The sequence below is a fragment of the Ixodes scapularis genome, unplaced genomic scaffold (genome assembly GCF_016920785.2).
Source record: "Ixodes scapularis isolate PalLabHiFi unplaced genomic scaffold, ASM1692078v2 PGA_scaffold8__174_contigs__length_109621045, whole genome shotgun sequence".
In the NCBI taxonomy this organism is placed as follows: Eukaryota; Metazoa; Arthropoda; class Arachnida; order Ixodida; family Ixodidae; genus Ixodes; species Ixodes scapularis.
Window position 1 is genome coordinate 73,212,654 of NW_024609883.1, and position 23,116 is coordinate 73,235,769.

The 23,116-nt window shown below is 46.7% G+C and overlaps 1 non-coding gene across 1 annotated transcript; it reads right to left on the reverse strand.

The window, feature by feature from the left end:
• Positions 1-7,725: 7,725 nt before the first annotated feature.
• LOC115332425 lies at positions 7,726-22,464 on the reverse strand. The gene is made up of 5 exons (XR_005716904.1): positions 22,212-22,464; positions 21,158-21,226; positions 20,970-21,062; positions 11,175-11,336; positions 7,726-9,282 (listed from the first exon to the last, which is right to left on the reverse strand). It is a non-coding gene; the product is annotated as a zinc finger protein 85 (transcript).
• Positions 22,465-23,116: the final 652 nt, after the last annotated feature.

The following is a 23,116-nucleotide window of genomic DNA, read 5'->3' on the forward strand; positions in this document are numbered from 1 at the left end:
AAATAACTTAGTCGAAGCCGTCCCGTCCTATAAATACCTCGGTGTGACTCTAACTAACGATCTTACCTGGAACGCTCACATCGAACTTATATGCGCCGAGGCGTCTCGCTGCCTCGGTTACATAAGACGGAACCTGAAATCGGCTCCCCCATTCGTGCGAAAATTGGCTTATGAGACATACATTCGACCCAAATTAGAATATGCTGCGGCCATTTGGAGCCCTCACCACATATACTTATTAAATCATCTCGAGGCAGTCCAGAACCGCGCTGCCAGGTTTATTTTGAAGAAATACGATTGGTCGGTTAGTGTATCCGCGCTGAAGAGCGAACTGAACCTTCCATTACTAAACGTCCGCCGTAAGATAGCGCGACTCTGTCTCTTTCACAAAATTTATTACTACCTCCCTGCGCTCCGAGACCCGCTCCTCCTACCCCCCAGGCGATCTTCATCGCGGCTAAGTCACCCGTGTCACGTTTCCCGCGTCTCAGGCAGCACAACCTATTTTAACTCCTCCTTCTTCCCTCGTACTATTGTAGACTGGAACGACCTCCCCTCACTTATTGTGACCCAGACGGATCCCACGCATTTCGCAACGCTCTTTGTGCACATTTCTGTTAATCCCACTGTGCCTTTTTCTTTTTTTTTTTTTGTCTTGAGCTTTACTGACTGTATCAATGTTTTCATCCCCTTACATCCCCATGTACCCAGACTAATTTGTGTATTGCCGTTGCTCGTGGCTATGCCACATTGTTTTGCAGCACCCCATGTATTCGCATATGTCGTTGTTATTGTTTTATACTCGTGATATGACCCCCCCTTATGTAATGCCCTCAACGAGGGCCTTTAAAGGGATTGTCCGGTGATATTTTGTATTCGAGAAAACAATTGACTATCATTGTTATTGCCCCGAGACGCACCGTATGTGCAATATCTGAATTTTATATGCCCCCCTGCGTGAGTAATTGAATTTATACTGCTCCAATCTCATTCTAGCGTAAACGCTGCTTTCGTTGGCAACATTGAAGTTCTGACGTCACAAAACACAAAGCGAGCATTTCTGTCTCGTCGTTTGCCCTTTGCCTGAGAGTGAACGCCTCGGCGTGCTTCGTTTTTGTTGTTGTGCTCGACTTGTTTCGTGGTTGGGTGAGATTTTTGTTGCGCGGTTGGGTGCCACAACCACCGGGCAGCACATGCGAGCCAAGACATGACGTTCCACACTTTTCCGCGAGACGTGCAGTGACGAGCAAAGTGGATCGTCGTCGTGCGTAGGGACTGGGTTCCCGTCCAGATCGAGATCTCGCTTATGCAGCAATCATCTCACAGAAGAGAGCTACGAGCTGAGCTCTAAGCGGACAGAAGGCTTGTAAGCTGAGGTGTGATGCTGTGCCAACAATATTAAACTACGTCCACCCACTCCTCGCCCAAATCGGATCAGTCAATTTAGGTCTGTTCGATTCGCCTGAACTGGCTGAACTAGTTCAGCAGTGCAGGAACTGGTGCATTCGATTCAATGGAAGTTGCACGACCGCTGCATTGGCGCGTTCGATTGATTCCAGTTCTGAACGAGTTCAGACCCAGTTCCTCAAAATCTTGCACCGGCTCCGGACTCAGTTCAGCGTCCGTGCAGAAGCAGACAACAAGACCAGACGGCTATAGCTTAGGCGATAGCAGGCGACACTCCTCGTCCGTCTCTGCTCGTGGTGCCATTTTTCGCAGCTCTTGCTCAAATGTCTGCGATGTTTAACAATAACGCCGATACGGAGGTTGCATTTCCTCTCATTTATGATAATAACGTACCCGCGGTAGACGCGGAACCAAGGGTAGGAATTTGCTTGATTATGATATTCTGAAAGCGTTTTGGGCACCTACTCGTGTAGGTTTGGCTCCCTGTGGTGAGTGTTGAAATATTGGCTGACGTAAATTGTTTCTTTTTGATGCTATGTGGGGATCCACAGTGTTGATATTCTTACAGACACGGGAAAGGTGTTGCCCTCTTGATAGTCCCCGCCTTTGGTTGCTCTTGGATGCATATTGATGACTCCGACACATTGCAGAGGTCTGGGATTTAGTGCGTTGGCACTCGCATGCCCCCGTAGCTGAGCATAATACTGCATGCTTTATCCGCTGGTACCTGTGGACGCCCACTAAAGGGCCTGGGAAAAACGCCGAGAATCGGCATTTTTGCCGATTCTCGATTTAACTTGACGCCAAAGTTACGGTCGATAACTGTCTTGGCCAAGACGCTATCGTCAGGCCTTCGTCTTCGATGTGACCGGTATACCGACCGCGCGCTGCCGCCAGTGACTCCCGACGCAAAATCATCCTGATGCCGCGAACTTATCGTCGAAATGCGAAACTCCAGAGATTTGGAATGAATCTACTATTGCTAAATGAATGTGAAGGACACGAACGCTTATGGAAACGACAGGAACCGAGCGGCCGTTAAAAATGCAGACAAAAACATTTCGTGCAGAAAACGTTTTTAGTACACTCGAATAAAAAATATTCACAGAAAAGATTCCGTTATTATACTTTAAAACTAAGGGAACACGAATGGTGTCATCAAACTGCGACTAATTAAATGTAGCATACAACGTGGCGTGGAGAAACAAGAGCCGAAACCGAAACCAACAGCTAGGCCATCTCGAAACGATACCTGAAGTTGTATTTAGCACGCGTGCAGCCCGATTCTGGTTGACCCGCGTGTGAAAATGGAGCGTGACTACGATTCACCAAGCTCGTCCAAGTCAAGTGACGACATGCATTTGAACGGTTCGCCGTTTGCCTTCGACCCGTGGACATCGCCTCTGAGGAAATGACCCACAGCCTCATCACCGATCCAGTGGATCCGCCGACATCTGTACCCAGATGCCGCTTCGTGTACCCAGGTGCCGCATTAAGGCGAAATCTGCATCCTTTGCTTTGCAAGCGCCCCTAGTTCGATCGGCGTCCGTCATAGTTGTGTTTGGGCGAAACGGCACACGTTTGCTTGAAGCTTATGGCTGTCTGCGAGTAATATCCTGCTAAAAGGCGCGACTTTTTTTTGCACGTGCTTGGGAACTGCATTAAAATAACCGTATTTCAGTAGGGTAATGTCTAGGAGACTATATAATTCGAAACAAAATGCAAGACATCCATCGACCAACGCTTGTTATCCCGACCATCCGACAAACCTTTGCGTTTTGTGACGTCACGCAGCGCCTACGGATGTCATCCATCGACACTGGCGAAATTCGGGGTGCAGTTTCGTACATGGGCTCATGAAAGGTTTAATTAATAACGGTAGATCATATTTTAAAATAAAAATGACGTTTGTCTACATGAAGGCTCCCTCAACGTAACGAGCGCAAGAACTTAAGTACTTCCGGTTTCGACCGGACAATCTCTTTAAGGGAACTTGAATAAAAAAAAAAAAAAAAAGGAAATTGCAACATATAACAAAGGTTTAACAACCAAGATCTAAGCTGCCAATCAAACTCTTAGCCAATGAGAACCTTTTGGGATTGACGTCACATAATCACAACTTCGTGGCGCGCGATTTAAAACGGACGAAATAGCCGCAAACTAAAATGAGTCTCACGCAATAAATATTGCTGTAAAAAATGTTTTTTCTCGCGGAAAAATTGTTTTTTGACATGCTTGTCCCAATTAGGCTATTTAAAAAAAAAAAAAAAACTTTTTTTTCTTTGCAGACCACATTGGCGTTTCGGAGGCCTGCGGCGCGACGGTCGTCGCTGCCGGTTGCCGGCGGAAACCAGTTTTCGGCTTCAACGTCACGACGTGCGGCGCCGCACACCCAACCGCTCCGTGCGCGGTTCTGCGCTCAGCGCCGCACGCCGCATAAGAGAGGAGCCAATGGGAGGTGGCGTAGATAGTGACGTCGCGATGCCATGGCAACGCTCAAGCCGGTCCTCGGTGCGTCTCGAAGCGAAGGACGTGTTTCGTGTCGTCTGCTCCCCCTATTTCCCCCCGATGCCTTCCCCAACGGAGCGGTTCCTTGAAACTAACGGCGCAGAGCGAGAGGCGTGAGCGCATGCGCGTGAACTCTCGGCTGTTCCCAGCCATATGTTCCCAGCTGAGCGGAGAGGGCCGCCATTTTCATTAATTCGCCCGGCGGAATGCATGAACCCGACATCCAAATCTTGGTTCTTTACTTTTATTTGGCAGGCTCTGGCAAGAAATTGATATAATTAATGTTAATCCTCGGTGGCTTAAGAAGCTAACGAATTAAGTTCCTCCACGTTTGAACGCAAACTTTCAGTCAGGCGAAAAAGAAATAAGCCAGTAGCAGACGACGCGTAGCCTCAACAGTGCTCCGCGCCGACAGAGTTGCGTCAGAAACCTTCCACAGCCCAGTAAGGATTGATTGACGTCGATTTCAGCGCAACTCGCTTTGCGCCGCGCAGATCCTCCGGTTACACGCGCTTCACGCCGACGGCGCCCTCCACGATGACTAGACGCACCCGACCTTCACGTGAACGGCGCCGCCGGGCGGCACCGCCGTCCGGCGTCTTATGGTACGTTTACACTTGCGGATCCGCCAGCGAATCCGCCCAGCTTTCGCCGCTGGGGCGAAACGCTGGGCGGAAAACGCGGCGGCGAGCCGTTTAGGTCCGGGATCTATTTCTGCCGCCGAACCAGGCGTTTCGCTGACCGGATATGACATTCTTGCGCGGCGCGACGCTGCCTACGTCACGAGTACGCGTTCTTCCGGGAGCAGCAAAGCCCGGGAGAGAGAGAGCCGAGGCGGGAACTCTCGCGCCTTCTCGTCATATTTGACGAGACATTGCGGGAACCGCTGCCGCAGCCGGCGCTGCCGCCACTGCTCGAAGGAAACAGATGTAAACGCAACCCGCTCGTCGCCGCCGCCGCCGGGAGCGGATCCGCTCCCGCGGCAGCGGATTTCTTCTCAGGTGTAAACGTACCATTAACGCGAGGAGTCCACATTGGCCTCCGTTTTGCAGGCGTCACGTGACAGCACTGGATCCCGCGATCGCGCCTCCCGTCGGTTTTCCCGCTCTTTCGTCGTCTGCTCTTCGTTAGATTCTTCCGTTCCGCACTCGCTGTCTAGACGGTAGGAGTTCATAATGACCTGGTGATCAGCGTGAATGTGATTATCCTAGCCTGCTCGTTGATCTTGCGACGTCGCCGCGCTCTGAAGGGAAGGAGGCGCAGGTTTTGGCAGCTTGCAGAGGACTTCCATTGGACATGTACGCGCGCACTTGCTGGAACATCTTGTTTTGGTTTGGTTTCGAAAATAGCGACAGGTGTATGTCGCACTGTCGCCCTCATCTGTTGATTCCAAAAGTGGCTCAGTCCCGATTTCAAAGAATAATCCTCGAAATCGCCACACAAATCAATTACTCTATATTATTTCTTCGAAGTGTGGTTTGATGGCAATAGGAAGACATGGCAAAACACAGATTTCGTAGAATTTACTGATTTTTGAGCAAATCTACTGACTTTTTGGGGATGAATCTGCTTACATTTTTTTCTCCGTCTGGCAACACTGCTGCTTGCTTACCTGGAGTCCAGCAGTTGACAGCCCGCTACTTGTCGTCGGCGTCTTCCAAGGAATCTAAACAGATGCAGCATTTTCCACATTCAGTCATTTGCATGACAAAGAAAAATAATTTACACTGTCATTTTAGAACAAGGTAACACACTTAAAGCACTGGATAATAGTATAAACCACTGATCTCCATCTCTATTTGCTAGATCGTTTTTGCCTGCTCTGTGAATGCGGTCACTGGCGGCCATCTTTTTGGTAGAGTTATATTACCTCTAGCCAATGTGCAGCTGGTGCAGCCACTATCATCCATCCATGGCAGACAGCGTTGTGGCAGTTGTGGTGGCAGGCTGCCATAAAATTAGCCGTGGGCGATATTTCGTTCTTGACTGAATTGTTCGACGAAACATATGATTGAAACCCGGTGTGAACGGTAGCTCGATCTTAGAGGACCCGGTGAAAGTTTCACGAAATCGCAGTACCGGGGAAAAGCAGCACAGCACGGATCGAAAGTCGCATCAAAAGAAACATCGAAAGCAGACGCCGGCATGGCGTCTGCATTCGATGCGAGCTGCGCTGCTTTCCCCCAGTGCTGCGCTTTCGTAGAACTTTCGCCCGGTCCTCAAAGATGGGGCTACCGTTCACGTCAGGTTTCAAGAACCCGCTTCGTCAAACAACTTCAATCAAGCACAAAATATCACTCACGGTACAATGTACTAGACCCACAAGACTTCCGAGGTCAAATGTGCGTAATACCTATAAGGCTCATTTATAACGTTCACAAAAGTTTTTCGAGCCAAGATAGAAAGGATAATGCGCGAGAGAAATAGAAATAATGCCTGACCGCCAAGTTTCCACTACTACCCAATAGATGGCGCCAGTGTGCCCTCTCGTAAGAGGTCGCAAGAGTGTGAACGGGCCTTTACAATGTCATCTGTTGAGATGCAAAAGTGCGCAAGCCGCGAGCCGCCGCTTCCACGTGCGAACATACCATTAGTTCTTGAACCGACCACAGGTGGCGCCGATTGTGCAAGACGGTACAGCCATAGCGGCGGCACGCACGGAGAGTGATAAATCTCGCTATATCAACATCGTGACAGACTTCCGTCCTGATCTCAACGAAAAAAGAGTAAAAGGTCATGATAACCTTTTCTTTATATATATATATTTCTAGCAGCTTTTAGGCGCTTGTTTCCGGCTTGAGCAGCGTCACAATCGGCGTAACCGCGCGTTGAATTATGGGACATTTCCCATAATGACGTCACACGTGATGTCGCGAGTTACGTCACCGTGTGTTGCATGATGCGTAAATTTCCCCGCTAAATTTAACGGAAAAAATTCTATGCTAAATTTAGCAGAAAATTTCCCTGCTAAATTTAGGGGGAAAAAATTACTGCTAAATTTACCGGAACATTTTCCCTGCTATATTTAGTGGGAAAATTTTTTCCGCTAAATTTAGCAGGAAATTTTTTCATTAAATAGACCCTTTCCGAAATTCAGTCTGGCCACTTTGATCACTATCATCATCATCTGAAAAATGGCATATGTGCCATACCAATGGCGGCTTTCTATTTACTGATGAAGGAACATGTTGAAGATACTCCTAAGCTGAGGATTCGAGGCACGTAGTGAAGCCGGAATTGAATGCAAGCGCTGCGTAAGCGTTCATTCCTCTAATTCGGGCCCAGTGAACCTGTTAGTGGCACAAAATCGACTTCGAAACCCCTTGACTTATAGAACTTTATCAAGGCGTCTGCCGTTGACATGCAAAAGTGACGGTGCCCGATAAAATACTGCAGGCTACGGGTTCATTGCCGCCATTCGTATGGCAAAAGTTAAACCGCCATTTCAGCCACCAGATGGCACTGAATTTCGGAAAGGGTCTATTTAGTGGGGAAACTTTTCCGCTAAATTTAGCGGATAATTTTTTCTACTAAATCTAGCAAAAAGAATTTTCCCGCTAAGTTTAGCGGGGAATTTCTAAATGAAACTTTTCATATCTTGCTTAAAGAGATTGTCAGTTTTCACCTTTTGCAACAATGATTGCTGCTGTTATTCTATATTTTCAATAATTATTAAAAAATATAATTTTTTTTTTTTTTTCTTTTTGCAATCTGTAAAAGGTGTATCACCGTCAAAAAACCTTCTTTTAACCTATTTTCACAGATTCAAGATCTGAAGCCAGTCCATGAAAAACGACAAGAAAAAGGAAATACTGAGTTTGTATGAACATTTATTATATGTAACAGTTCCTTCCACACAAATGAGAAAAGCCTGGATATAACAGAAGCCAACAAGGCCCAGTTCCTTCAGATGAATAACCTTGATATGGATCAGACTTAAGTCAGTGAAGGGCATTTGCTATTTGGACCATTTCGAGGAGAGACAACCAAGCTGCTAAAATTATACCTCTGCTCGTCATGCACCTTCACATGTCTAAAAAAAAAAAAAAACACTGCAAAAAAAAAAAAAGTTTGTTTGAACTGCTCACACAGGTGAGCCCTTGTCAGGACGTCTGTGGCTGACAACAGGAAAACTGACTGCTGATATCTGTAAAAACTATTCACGGTCTGCTTTCTTTTTTCAACAAAAAACACATCGCTCTGCTCAGGCTTGTTCACCCAAACCATATATAGGACACGGCATTTCTACAGAACGCATCTGAATGTGCTACACAGGTTCTCACGTGCACCCTGGGACATTGCTCAGATTTACAAGATCTCTCACCTGTGTTCATTCAAATGTACCCCGTCAGCTTCTCGCTCAAGTGAAGACTTCAGGACGGTGCTCACAGTTTTCTCCCCTGTGTGCTTTCAAATGTGACATGTCACGGTGTCCTTTTGAGTAAAGGTTTTGTAATGTTGCTCGCATTTGTACGGTCTCACGCCAGTGTGCATTCGAATATGGCGGGTCAGCAAATCACGGTGACTAAAGGCTTGGGGACTTTGCTCACATTTGTAGGGTCTCTTGCCTGTGTGTGTTCAAATGTGCTATGTCAGGGTGCCAAGTGCGCTAAATCATTGAGGACAGCACTTACATATGCAAGGTCTTTCACCTGTGTGCCTTCGAATATGCTGCTTTAGTGCACCACCATCAGTAAAGATTTGTGAACACTGCTTGCATTTGTTGGGTCTCTCACCTGTGTAAATTCGAATGTGCTCTGTCAGATTCCCACTCTGGTAAATAGGTTCAGGGGACATTGCTCACATTCGCAAGGTCTCTCACCGGTGTGCGTCTGAATGTGCTGCCTCCACTACGAGCAAAGGCTTGGGGACACAGTTGGCATCTGTAGGGCTTCTCATCTCTGTTGCTTCGAAAGTCGCAACTCATCTTACTTAGACGAGAAAATGCTCTGGGACATTCCTGGCCTTGAAAAGGCTGCTCACCGGTGTGGGTTTGCATGTGGCTGTACAATATCACTTTGAGCAAACGCTTTGGGGCATTCCTGGCATTTGAAAGGTTTTTTACCTTCGTTGGTGGGAATGTTATTTACCAGATGACCATGTTTCTGAAAGGCTGTTACCACAGTTGATACTTGCAAGTTCTTTCTGGCTTGTGAACCTCTGTGTGGTACTACCTTAAGTCTTCTGCTTTGGAAAAGGATTTTGAACATTGCTGGCACTTAAGTCGTTCATCACAACGAAGGAAGAGGTGATTGAGCATTTCACGCTGATCGCCAGCTAAGTGGGTGCACAAACAGCATTTGAAGAGATTGTTGGTTGTGGTTTCCAGTAGGCAGCAGACGTCCTTCGAGCAGGCACTTCTCCAACCTACGGAAATAGACATCCCCGTGTGTATTATGAAAGAGAAAGGAAAACAATGTGCCATATTTTCCCACTATAGCGGGCAAGGCGGTGGTAACACAGAATGCATTGTGTCACTTTGCGGAGTTACTGTACAGATAAACTTCGTAAGCATTTTGTGCCTCGATACCACAAAAATTGTTATGCATGGCACCTCTGAATGAAACCTTCGCCAAGGGTTGCGTCAAGTTCGTAAATTCTTGTTTCCTCTGAAGCAAGTGCGGGCACTCTTCCCTCTCCTCCCGAAAGCTCCCCCACCACATGTGTGAACACTATTATTTAACGCCTCCAAGACAACAAGGCTGTTATGCTGGCCTCTCTATTTTACTTACCAGAGGCCAGCACAGTGCAGATTGGACATTAAGTGCTGCACTAGCATTCTGCCGGGACTTGCGTTTAATCGTTGAGGACGCGAATTCTAGCAAAACGCTGACGCAGGGCTCGCATGCAATCAATTTTAATTCAATGTTTTTCGTTGTAGGAGCATTACAGGAAGCGTATTAAAGGAAACTACTAGGAGCCAGCAATTTAACAGATTCTGTGCTAAAATTGATGAAGATGGCTGCAAACGCAAAGTACGCTTCGTTGCTGTAACGAGTAGTTTGTGCAAACCTCCGACCACCGAACTACTCTGATGTTTTTCTACGCCGAACATTTTCACACGTCTAACGCAAACATCTGGCAGTGTAGCACAGTCTCAGCTTTTTGTTTTGGAGATACAGCAGCCTGTGTTGACCACCAATTAAAGTTAGCGCAGCTCAGTTTACTCTGGCAATTCCTGAAACAGTTGGCGGACGGAGCTAGTTACAAACAAGGCATATTTATGATGAATGTGATTACTAAATCAGAAAAAATATTTAAGAGCACCCTTATGCAATAATTGGCCACACTGCAGAAAGAGTTTCATTCTGGCTATAACATCAAGTAAAGGCCCAAAGTAGTCCTCAGATAAGTTAAAGCGAAAGATATCGCTGGCAAAACTGGGAGTTCACAAAAAGCAGAATGCGAACTCCTCTCTAGATCTTTTAACTTCCAGCCTTACGTTGGTTCTAGAACTTTCCAAAATGGGCAATCTGGCAACTACACTAAAATGAGTTTGAGATCCCCGATAGCTTTGGGACAGTGCTCATAATTTTAACTTTTTTTGCCCTGGAAGCAGATGTGGAAAGCCATCTCAGTTTCTGCAGCAAGGTTTGGGACCTAATTGATATATAGTAGTACAAGGTTTCTTGCCCACATGCCTACGGGCGTGGTTCAGCAAAGTAATGCTCCAATTAAAAGGAAACTGAAGCGGTTCTGTATTTGAAGAAAAACACTTAAATCATCTTCACTTTGCCTCCAGGATCACAAGTATCGATTATTTTTCAATTTGGTGTACGAAGGCTGCAGAAAATCATTACCAAAGTACCGCTGACCCCCTTTTTCCCTAAGCGTGACATCATATCCAAAGCTTTCGGAATTTCCGCTCTCGCGCATCTTCGGCGCCTATCAAAGCTATGAACGCACAGTCTCACTATTTTCAGAAAGGTAAAAAAAAGACGTTGCGACTAGTGTCAGTGCAGGGGAATGTACCTGACAAATTTAGAAACTGGAACGGAAGTAACACAATACCATTTCCACATGAAAACACAAAAAAGTGCTGATGTCCTGTTTGCATTGACGGTGCGGTGCGGTCCGTGCGGGTGGTCGGAGGGGTACCCCGTTCGAGTCTGCAACACTCCTTATACTTGAAATTTTTTTTTTTCTTGTTTTTTTTTTTTTTTGTGCAAGTTTTTTTTTTTTTTTAAGCCAAATGTGTTTGCATTGTTGGCACTTGTGAATGGCTTAAAATCCGGATCGTTGTGGTAGAAGTTCCAAACCTGAAGGAAGCTGGGGACAGTGCCGGCACTCGAGCCGTTGTCCCTCCGCATGGTGAATTAGGTGGCTGACCATTCCATGCTTGTTCTTGGTGATGTAGTAGCAGAAACTGCACTTGAACTGGAGGCCCTTGGCGACTTTTGGTGGGAAGGTCCATTTGTCGCCTGCAAACATAAAGACAAGGTTGTGTGCATCGGGACAAGGAAAACAAAAACAATGATCAGCCATAAACAGACCAGGAGCTTGCTCCGAGAGTCGCTTTCTGCAGACACAAATGTTTCTGATGTTTCTCGCACTGCTGAACGTTCATCAGCGTTGACGGTAATAGGGCACTTTGGACGAGGAATGGTATTTTTAGTGCACTACATGAGCAGGTATGCATACACTGAGATACTGTTTTACAGTATGTTTCCAGAAATGTACCAATGCAGGTCGTTTCGAAGACATTTTTCAACAGTATTCAACTGACTTTGAACAAGTGCTGCGAGAAAATTCTGCGTTTTTTTATTCACACAAGATGAGAAAGCAGAACCCAACTGATGCAAAATAGCTTGCACGAAGCCGTTTTGCGTCGGTCGGGTTCCTCGCCAAAGCCGGATACGCCGGTTTGGCAGTCGATGTCGAGAGGGGAGAGCAGTTGCATGGCCAACCCTTGGCAGTTCCGACGAGGTCTGGCGCAAGCTAGGAACTAAGATTATAATCCATATATTCTCCAAATAAAGTGGAGCGAAGCTAGGGGGATAAAATACAACTACGACGGCCACTGATGGAACTAGGAGCGCTTTGCAAGCGCTCCTAGTTTCATCAGTGGCCGTCGTAGTTGTATTTGCGCGAAACGCCATACGTCTGCCCGAAGCTTATGGCTGTTTTCAAGTAATAAAATAACCTGCTAAAAGGTGCAACTTTTTTTGCACACGCTTGGGAACTGCATTAAAAGAAACGCATTTCAGTAGGGTACAGCCAAGGAGACTATATAATTTGAAACAAAATACAAGACATCCATCGACCAACGCTTGTTATCCCGACCATCTGACAAACCTTTAGGTTTTGTGACGTCATGCAGCAGCTATGGATGTCAGCCATTAACACAGCCGAAATTCGGGGTGCAGTTTCGTACATACGCTCATGAAAGGTTAAAATGAATAAGGGGAGATTGTATAACAAAATAAAAATGATGTTTGCCTATATCAAGGCTCCCTCTACGTAACGAGTGCAAAAGCTTAAGTACTTCCGGTCTCGATCGGACAATCCCTTTGAAATGACATTGACACCGCCCAAAGACTGCTTTTTATTTTTTGTCAGGCAATTTATTATGGTGTCGGAAGACTACCCAATCAATATTTTGCTACAGCGTCACATTATACTTTTAATGAAATCAAAAAAACTCCTCAAAACCAAAACTTAACTAGGAAGGAGGAAGAAATACAGTCGAACCGGTTTATAGCGAACAGCAGGAAACGCTACGGTCAGTTCGATATAGCAAGTAATTCGATATAGCAAAAACCATTTACAACAAACTTCCACGATGCATCCGTTGTAGACGAGAGCTTCTCTTTCTTTCCCACCTCTTCGCCTACACCTAATAAAACCGCGCAATTTTTTTTTGCATTAGTGCAGATTTTGTTATTTTAGCTTATGTTCCCTTCTAAATCGTTTCTCTTCGTGGGCAACCGCTTTGGGATGAAAAGGGTTTTTTTCTGTACGTGCATGCAGAGTGTTTTTTTTAGCTTTCTCTCCTTTTGAATCACTTCTCGCTGAATTTTGTTCGCGGCTCGTGTTTTTGGATTTTTTTTTTCTTTCCTGCATTTTTTTTTGGTGTGTGTGTGTGGGGGTTGGGGGGGGGAGGACAGACTAGAAGACGATTGTTTGCGCGTTTTTAGAAGCCTTCCCGGGGGAAAAAGTTAGATATAGCCAATCTGTTGTTCGTTATAAAAAGTACTTTTTACATGTATTTTTATTTAAAATTTCCGTGAGCTCGATATCGACAATAATTCGCTGTACGTAGGTTCGTTCTGAACGGGTTTTGCTGTATAGAGGAGGAGAAAGTTACTGGAAGTCACGTGGCCGTGCACCTCTCTCTTTTTTTTTTTTTTTTTTTCAATAATCAACGTATTTGCAACGTTTTGGAAACCACCAAAAATGGGTGTCTTATTTTCATTCTATTTTTAGTACTGAGTGTGCGCCTTCGATGACCCACGACTTTGATCATCTTTGGTGGTTGTGTCTAAACCAGCGGTCTCAAGCACTCGGCCCGCAACTTGCTGTGATGAGGCCCGCAGGCGACCAGCTACGTGTCCCAGTTCCCATGTCTCGAGCACTAGCAATGGCAGGCGCCAGAGTGATCTCATCTCGTCGAACCATTTTCGCTCGAAAAGTAGTTCTGTTCTTTTAACGTTTCCATAGTTTATACCTATCTCCGTTCCTTTGCCCTTTGTTTCAATTTATTTTTTGCTTCCCAGCTTTTTGTAATATTCAAAAATTCCGCTACTAGGCTGCAAATGCGAGCTATTCATTGAAGGATGCATATCAACTGCGCAAACTCTCAATCAGCAGGAGCAAATAGCCAGGAAAACTATGAGCTCAGGATTCTCACGTCAAAAAAAATATCCCCACGTAATAAAAAGACAGGTATTTGTTCAAAGTGTTGTATTAAAAAGAATTTAGAGAAGCAAGAACTGTCAAAATAACTGACTGCTTTTTAAAGACATGTGTAGCTTGATTACTTCCTGAGCGAACTGAACAACAGGAATGACAGTGTAATTGGTCTTTTGTGCTATTAAAAATGCCAGCAGGTTGGCGGGCTGGTGTCATTTTAATCCTTGTTATCACATCAGGTCAGGGGCCAAAGTAGTCATATAAACAACTGAAATCTAAAGATGTCACTGGAGAAAACTGCGAGTTTACAAAAAAGCACGGTGCACGAGGTCTCGTCTCTTTAAATAAAAACATCTTTTGACTGCCCCCTGTCCACCCTCGTCTTACGTTGGTCCTCGACCTTTCCGGTGTCGGCTATCTGGCCCCCACTCTCAAATGAGTTTGGGACGACTGGTCTAAACCATAGAAAACAGCTCGTGACCACAGAAAAGAGTGAGCGCGACTCAAAACGGCCAGTTTTCAATCAACGGTTTTCAAGCGAAAAGAAAACAAATTTCGAGCCGTAAATCGTGTTCTGGGTGTGCTTGGGGAGCATGAATACCCTGTCAGTGTCCCTTTAAAGGAGCTGTGCAACGATTTTAAAGGGGCCCTGCAATGAATTTTTTACTAATTTTTAATTTGCACCGAACCTGAGCGCACTGAACGTAGTAACTTAGTGAAACTTTTCTTTTCTCGAAATTCCCTTTATTTTAGAAGTTATAGGCAAATTAAAATTACAAAAACAAGCAAAAAACAACCTCCCTAATGATGTCCTTGGTTGCTTGAGAGTGGCCGTGAACTAGAGGAGAAGTAGTGAGCTCATCGAGCGCTCACGGCTGCCGCACTCCTTGTCGACGGCGCGAGAGGGCGCCACTAAAGCATGTCCTGGATAGGCTGTATGCAGCGGGCAGCCAGAGCAGCTCTCATTGCATTTGCTGCGCGATTAAATACTACTTCGGCGTGACACTTCATTGGCCACAAACGACAGCAAACACGGGGTAAAGATCAGTTCAGAATGGGAGCTACTTTGCGCTGCCATACCGTGAAACGGCCAAACCGCAAGACAAAGCTTCTCGCCGAAGGCCTTCGGAACGCTCGGAGCCGGTCGGATCCTCCTGCCCATACGACTGCAGCGCCGCCGCGTGCATCTGGGACTTTTCCATGTCGGCGCCTGATCCCACTACTCCTTTCTAGTATGCGCTGCCTTTTCCACCACTTGGTGGCGGGTATGTCGACGGGTCATTTCTTGTTTCCGCACTTTATGAACTGCATTCGTTTCTTTTTTGACCTAAAATACTGAACAAAAACTACTTTTATAAATAATTGAAACGGTTCGCGCCACTTATATTTTGTATTTCGACTAAAAAGAAGCTTTCAGCGACTCTGACCAGTAGTAAGCCCAGGACCAAAGATGTCACATTTTGCGCGCTTTCGGTACCGCGGGTCGCCCTCGTCGGTGGAGGAGGTTTCCGTGCCGTCTGGTTAAAATATGACGCACTGATATTTAGTTACTCTCTTCGTGCCCGCTGGCTTGCCCGAACCCCAAGAGACGTGGAAACTGCAAAGAAGGTAGACGCTTAAATATGATTGCAGGGCTCCTTTAACATTGAAAGAATTGGCATCGTCTACTTCTGAATTGTTTATCTTGTCACAAAGGACCGAAAACACACCTCCTTCCTTCGAAATGTTGCAATTCTGCCGTGTAATCGCGAGGCAAAAATTACAATATTCCCCGACCTGCAGCCACGAGCGGCGGCCATGAGAATTACGCGACATGACGTCAATGGGGGTTTTATAGAAAGACAGCAAGTTGTGCAAATACCTGCTCGATAAAAGGTAACTTTTCTATAAATCTTGTCCTTCCAACATAAATATAAATGCGTCAAAAGCCTGGTATCATCGACAAAACTTTTATATATGGAGTTATAGTGGCGCCATCTATACTAGATCCACAAAACCGTCGGCTCTATCTGCTACCGCGAACGGCCGCCAGAAGCCGGAAGGAAATGAGGGCAGTGCCGGACGGGGATGGCCGGACCCGGATGAGACTTTCCTCCTTTCACCATATTGTTCGCACGGTGCCAGCACGCTGTCACGCGGTCGCGAGTGGATGAGTCCTCGCTGCTCACTGATGGCTTGCGAGAGAGAGCTTCACCGGAACCCCCTCGGGACCCCCATTGACGTCACAGCGCAAATGACTCGGAAGATGGTGAAAGAGTTGAGAGGTGCCAAAAACCTCAACCTTTGTCCATTTTTAAAGTAAAAACTAGGACATGCAGGCAAAAAGCGGTTTTTTGCTCTTTACTTCAGAAAAGTCGAGACACCAACTCCCAAAGTATTTAAGCAAAGCATTGAAATTGTTGCACAGCTCCTTTAAAGGGGTACTCTGGGGATTTTTTTTAGGTACCCCAACTAACTACCGTATATTTTCTGAATCCTTGGCGTTTACCCTATCCAGTATGCTATATAGTTTCCTGAAATTTATAATAGTTATTGTAAAATTGGGGAATGAAAATGTTGCAAAAACCAACATTCAAATATACCCCTACTTTTCAGTGCCGTGACGTCAGTGGAAGGCAGGGGCAGGCTCGCCAGTCGAGCAAGCGGTCTAAAATATGGACTATGCCAAGCATTTCTTCCGTGCTGGTGCACAAGTACTGGAGCAAGGTTTCAAAGCATTCATTTGACACCATAAAGCTGCCTGTGATTAGTTGGAAACAAAATCTGCAGTCGAAAGAGAGAATTCATGCCTTCCGCTGGCGTCACTTTTTCATTGTTGCCAGTAGGCTTTCAGTTTGAAAAAGTATGGCAAGGACCAAGATTGTAAATCCAATGACTTGGCAAAAAAAAAAAATATTTTGTCTTAATATTTGGGATACTATTTCAGTGATGTTGGTTGGAGTGTTTAGTAAGTTTTCAGGCAAATCGGAGAATATGAAGAAATTGCCGGAGTATCCCTTTAACGGTCCACGTAAGGGGGAGCACCCATGTTACACGAAAAAATACAGACATTGAAAAAAAATAAACATACTTATTATTCTGTGGCAAGTGTACATTGATTAGCTAAGGTGGTAAGTACGAGCTATGCTGGTCCAGCAAAGCGACTTTCGTGCTGTACGCGAGCGAAGCTGGCGAGGCATCGAAGTGGGGGGTGGTGGACAGAACTGCCGGAACAGCGCCGTAGCAGGCTGCAGCACTGCAGCGACCATGGCAGACATGCCGCCGTGCGGCGGAAATGCCAGTGACCAGACCTCTTCCTTCTGCTGTGTTGCGTGCGCTCAAGAGCCGTCGCTCGCCCGCTCCACCACTGAGACTGTGAACTAGGAGTTCCAAATCTACGAGCGCTCGGTATTTGCAAGAAGGGTGTACTAGTCACTAAACCATAATATATACCCGTGTTGTGGAATAAGCATTGCCATTTTATTCTAACTCCATTACGTGGAATTTTAGTTTCCAATAATTCCATCCCTTTTAACTTTTATGAATTAAGACACTGGGACCATTTCCACTCCCTGAATGGCTGAACCGTGTCATTTCAGTCGTCGAATAGGCCCCTCGCAAAATCGAAGCGTTCCTAGAGGCATAGTGAAGCGCAAAGCATCTCGGAAACCCATTAGTCACAGTTTTGGTTTCCATTTGCCAACCTCAATTCACAACCAAATACAGTAAGTACATGCATCTTCAAATGGGTGACTTTCCTTATATTTACAACACTTTAGTGTTGCCTACCAGTACGGTAGGCAAGGCCCAAAACACAAAACACTGGTTCGTTGGGGGCCCCAAGAAACATGCTAGGACACATTTCTTAGGGGGCTCCTGACGTACCAGAGTTTGCGCGCACGTAAACGCAGGAAGAAGTATACTGGGTTGCTCATTGTGTTTCATTGTCTCAATGTCTTGGGCTTCTTAAATGATCTGTGATCCAGGAGGGTCATGCTGCACCCTGGAGTGACAGCTGGGCCGCCAGAAATGCATGGCAGGCAGTCCAGGCAGGTCTTTGGGTCCATATCACATGAGCGAATGACGTTTTAGCGAACAGCGACATTTGAGCGAATCGACGTTTTAGGAACAGAGGCGCGCATTAACCCATCCGCCGCGCTGTGCTTTACGCCGCTTCGCGACAACAGTCTGCGGCGGCTCATTAAAAAAATGTGAGCCTGCGCGGCGTCCGACTATTCGCTAAAGTGTCATTCGGTGAAACGTGGGCGTTTGCTAAAACGTCATTCGATCAAGTGAGTGCCTCCTGCAGGTCTTTACAGCCGCTGGAGGTTTGTATTTCAACTTGGGCTCCCACGAAGATGAACGGGTGCAATGCAAGCGAGCGCCGCCTTTATATTTATGCAATGCTGAGATGTACTACTTTGTCAATGGGGCAATCAAAATTTAAAACATGCCTACTTCACTCCATGGCCAAAGAGGTCCCATAATGCAACACATGCTATGTTGCATGAGGGAATTTTTGGAAAAAGTATATCCCTAAACATGAAAGATGGCTCTTGCCAGCTATACATTTTGTTGCCAGCAAAAGCAGCATAAGGCTGACGTCATGAAAAGTATTGACAACTTCAAAAACATGCAAAACGCATCCCCCCAGGAGTGATTCTACTAGACCGTGCAGTATAGTTACACAAAGCACTCGGGGGCGCTGCAGTCATCCATCGATGTGTGTCACGAAAACGCGAGCCAGTTATGGCACTTTTGACTCCACGTGCGCCTCTTGAGTGAAAAGGTCTCCATCCAAGAAAGGCAGGTGGCACGACTTTGCTCCTGTCCGGCGGCCTTTGACCGGTGGTGCAATCGTGTATGGACACAGGAGTCGCTTTGTCGTGTCTCGCGGCACCGGGAACAACATCTTGTCCATCTACAACTTTCCAGTTTTGGTTGCTTCAGTGAGGGAGCGACCATGATCTTCGAAGAAGCATATGAGCCGGTCAAACTTTTAACATCAGCAACATTAAGTGCAATGATGCTATTTCAAGAGTCACTTTGAACATACTGTAGGCAGCAAAAGTTTGGATAACACTGGAGCACTGATCGAATTGCATCGCTGCGCTCCCTGACGGCGCACCGCCTGCTGCCGAGACCAGAGCAGTGCGCACGCGCATCCTTTCTTATCTGCTGGCCTGCTTGTTAGCTCGCTTCTACGCGACGCGCTCCAGCCTGATTGAAATGGCGATAGGCGCCGCTCCAGCAGCCACGATTCTAAAGTCCCTTGATAAAATTTATGCATTCAAGTACAGCCAACCATTGTTGCAGAAGCGAGCAAGACGTGTGCCATGAGCAGGCCCTCCGCTGCCATTCGCTTTTAAGGGCCACTCGAAACACGGGCCTCGTGCACTGGCACATTGGACGCTACTTGCAAGACAGACACAAGCACACCAAGGGGCCTTAAAGGGCAACTCCTCCGCTCAATTCCGAAGATTTCTGGATAATGAGCGATTCCTTAATAAAAAGCCCTAAAAAAGAGACACTACATCATTTGCTTCGCGAAAAATGGGAGATATATTATTAAATCTGATTTTAAACACAAGCAGAAATCGAAACGAAAGCTTCGGCTCCGTCCGGCAACAATGGCCTCAGGCCGCGAAGAACATGGCTATCACGTGGTACGAAATGTCACGTGGTCCTCTACGCAACGACGGGCGGGATTGGGGGGGCGTGTGCCAGGCGCAAGTCTCGTCTGCACCACACTCTTCATCACGTTTTGGTGTCTACGACATTCGACGACATCTGAATAGCTGCGGCACAAGTGTACGCATGTAGCATCCGTAGTGTGGACGAAACTCCGAGAGACAATAGGAAGTTTTAGTAGATTGTTTTTTTCTTCCGCCACAATATCCGTAAAGTAAAAGCCGCAGCTGCGCATGTGCGCCGCCAGCCTTGTCTGCAATAGGTTAAAGTATTGTGGCAGACTACGGAGCGCTATGCGAGTGCTTAACGGGCTGCAGAAACGGTCTACTACAGTTCCCTAATAATCACAAACGGTGAGACGATGACGACAGCTGTGACGCGAAAGATGGCAGGACCACACGGGGCAGCCGGAAGGCTCCCAAGAAGCACGCTGCACAGGCGCGCCAAAAGGAAACGTTGCTGACATCACCCGTTACACTTGCCCGGAGAAGTAAAAACAAGCCAAAGGGGGCAATGGTGATGACATTTAGCAGAATGTTTGCTACGCCCATGATGTAGCCTTGACTGTGCTGTTGATTACGCCTTAATTCGCCCGCTCGAGTCAGCTGATTTCGGCGACTTGAAGAGTTGCAAAGTTTGCCAGACCATTTAAGAAACATTTAGACAGAACGTCGTAATATTTGACATGTGGTCTTCCTAGGTGATACTGAAGAGGACTCATTGTTCTTTTCAAAAACAAAAATGAAGCGGAGTTCTTCAGTCCTTTGATAAAGGCGTCTCTAGAGCACAGCTCTTAGGCTCTCGTTTCCGTGTTTATGGCGTCGGTGTCACCGTGCTCAATTTAGCGGGAAGGTTGATGTCACGTGACCTCAACACCAAATCAATTTCCTGCTAAATTTAGCGGGAAATATACGTCACCTGACCTCCAACACCAATTCAATTCCCCACTAAATCTTGCGGGGAATTGTCATTACGTGGGGCGGCTTTCCTGTAGACTTTCAAAATCTCGCTCAATCAGCGCGGGAGGTTAAAAATATTGGGAGAGGACACTCCTCCATGAGAGGATTGCCTGCAGAAGCTACGGGGCTGACGCTATGCTCTCTCCTAGTATGTTTAAGCCTCATGGGTGCAAGCCAATGCAAGGAGCGCCAAATTAAAAAGTCAAAGAAACTTCTAAATTCGGGGCCACTTCTGAAAATAACTACTCTGCGACTACTTGACTTTATCCAATATTCGCCACCATTTCCCAAAATGACTGATGCACCCCCAATTACCACAAGGGGCAAAGCATACCAGTTTAAAAAAAAACAACCAAGGTACACCTAAGCACTTCTTATGAGTTGTGAATGCAAAAGCACACAAGCCGCTCGTCTGCTCCCTTTTTCGTCTGCTGTGCACTTTTCGTCGCCAATCAGCATGCGTGCTCCCCTGGCTAACTTGGACGCTCTGTGTTAATGGCGCGCTGATGGACATGCAGCGCCATGGGGTGAGCGGTCGTGCACCGACAGCATTAGCATGGAACTTAACAGTACCTGGGCTGCCGGCAGTAGGGACGTCCCCACCGAAGAGGTTGACGCCACTGCCACAATCCAGTGCAGGGGCATGTCTCTGGGCAGCCGGCTGATCTAGGTAAGCATTGACAAGATGAACATGGGTAATCAGGAAACTGGATTGAAAAGGTGGATCACTGATTTGTATGGCCTCACATTCTTTACAGTACCTGGGTGGACAGCATCTGTTAGGGTGTGCTTCCGTATGTCGGTAGAGGTCTCCGATGGCCGATTGCGGCCTAGAAGTGAGCAGTGAAGTTGGATGAGCAGGTGGCAAGCCGACGAGGTCCGTCATTTGTACACTGTTTTCTCTTTTTTTTGTTTGCTGCTATCAGACAGACATGTTTATTGTAGGGGGTATTGACTGTCAGTGGTAGCTGAGTGCATAGCTGCTCAGCGCGTGCTGACAGCGAGCTTCCACGAGGTTGTTGCAACATGCATTGCGCACCATTGAGATTGCCAGTCTTGGGAACCTAGAGTGTGAGCTTGTTCTGAGAATGCCTAGTGAACAGTGCACTCAAATATGGTGTCCATTGAATATATTCATCGGACACCATATTTGAGTTTACTGTTCACTGCGCAAGCTTAGAACAGGTTCCCACTTATATGCTAGTAAGGACCCCCAACCTTAAAAGTGCATGATGCAAACACACTGTGGAAGTTTGCCATAAGCAGTAAAAGACTCAGGTATGGTCGCCAGTGAATATTCCCGCCCGAAACACGAATTCATATCGCCTGCACGCGGAAACTGCGCTCGCTAACGAAGCGACCTCCGAATTTTCATAGCCACGGACGTAAAGATTCGCTAACATCCGTCAGGAGAGCGAATTCCGGTAAATCGTCACGCAAACATATTCTCACAAGTTGCAAATATTTATTTGGCTTAGCAAGCAGAACATATACTAACGACATGTGATTATTATAGAGCACCAAGATACCATTTCTCAGTTCAAGACCATTTCCCTAGTCCTGAACGGCCGCGCTAAGGGCCGCGACTGTACGCCCCACTTTTGGTTCTGGCGCATTAGTACCGTTAGAACCTTGAGACGCCAAAATTACCCAGATCAGGCCGAGATTGAGTACCTGAATGAACTGGACACGAGCGCATGTCATCGTTCGGCGCGCACACATGTTCAATCACTGGGTTTGTCGCGTGACGCCGTGCTCGGACCCATTCACTGTGTCCGACCACCGCTGCCACGGGACATACCGACGGTCGCTTACAAGTATTCTCAATCTGGGACTTCCAACCGAGTGGCCGTGTCCAAACCTTCCGACGCTTTCGCTTGCCATAGGGAGCCTGCTTTCGACCCATCCGAGCTCTGTACTGTTTGTACACTGCAGCACTTTGCACTGCAGTCAGCTGCAGTGCCTGGCAGAGGTAGCAGAGGCAGAGGTGCCTGGTTCCTGCGGCCCAACGCAGATATCGAGATTCGGCGGCTCGGACGCCTCGGATGCCTCGGAGCCGAATGACCGAATCAGCCGAATGGCGCGAATGGCCGTATCTCAAGCGATTCGGAAAAGTTCGGAAAGATTCGGAGCGTTGCCATGGTTGCCAGATCACGTTGATGAGTGTTTCAACTTTTTGTGATTTTAAATTCACTAAATTCTACAAAGTGCACAAAATAATGTTGCAATATAATATGATAGTATTAAATAAAATCTTCCGCTTTGTTTATATTATTTTGGATGTTTGTCGAGAACGGTATCAACTCCCATAGAGACAGCTTTGAAAAAGTGGCCCCAAGCTGTCTCCGAGCACCGAGCTAATGACGAACACAACGACACCATTTCTCCCGCAGCGGCCACTCGAGGAACTGCACGTGACTTCTATTTTGGCGTTAAGAACCAGGGGGGTAAAGGTGGGTGAGGAGGAGTGGCAAATCCCGTGCGCCGACACCCGGGGTCCCGAGTGAACGATCGCAAAAGAGAGCGACAGAACACGAGAGAAAGAAAGCAACGTTGCCATGGTAAACGCGAAGAGTGAAAACTCTCAGCAATATAAACAGTGATAATTTAACGTTGTAAACTAAATTCTGAGCTATTCTAACGCTTATAAAAAGCAATAAAGTCATTACGCTGCATTAACTTCCCTTCTGTCGAAATCTCGGAAATCTGGTGGTTGGGCA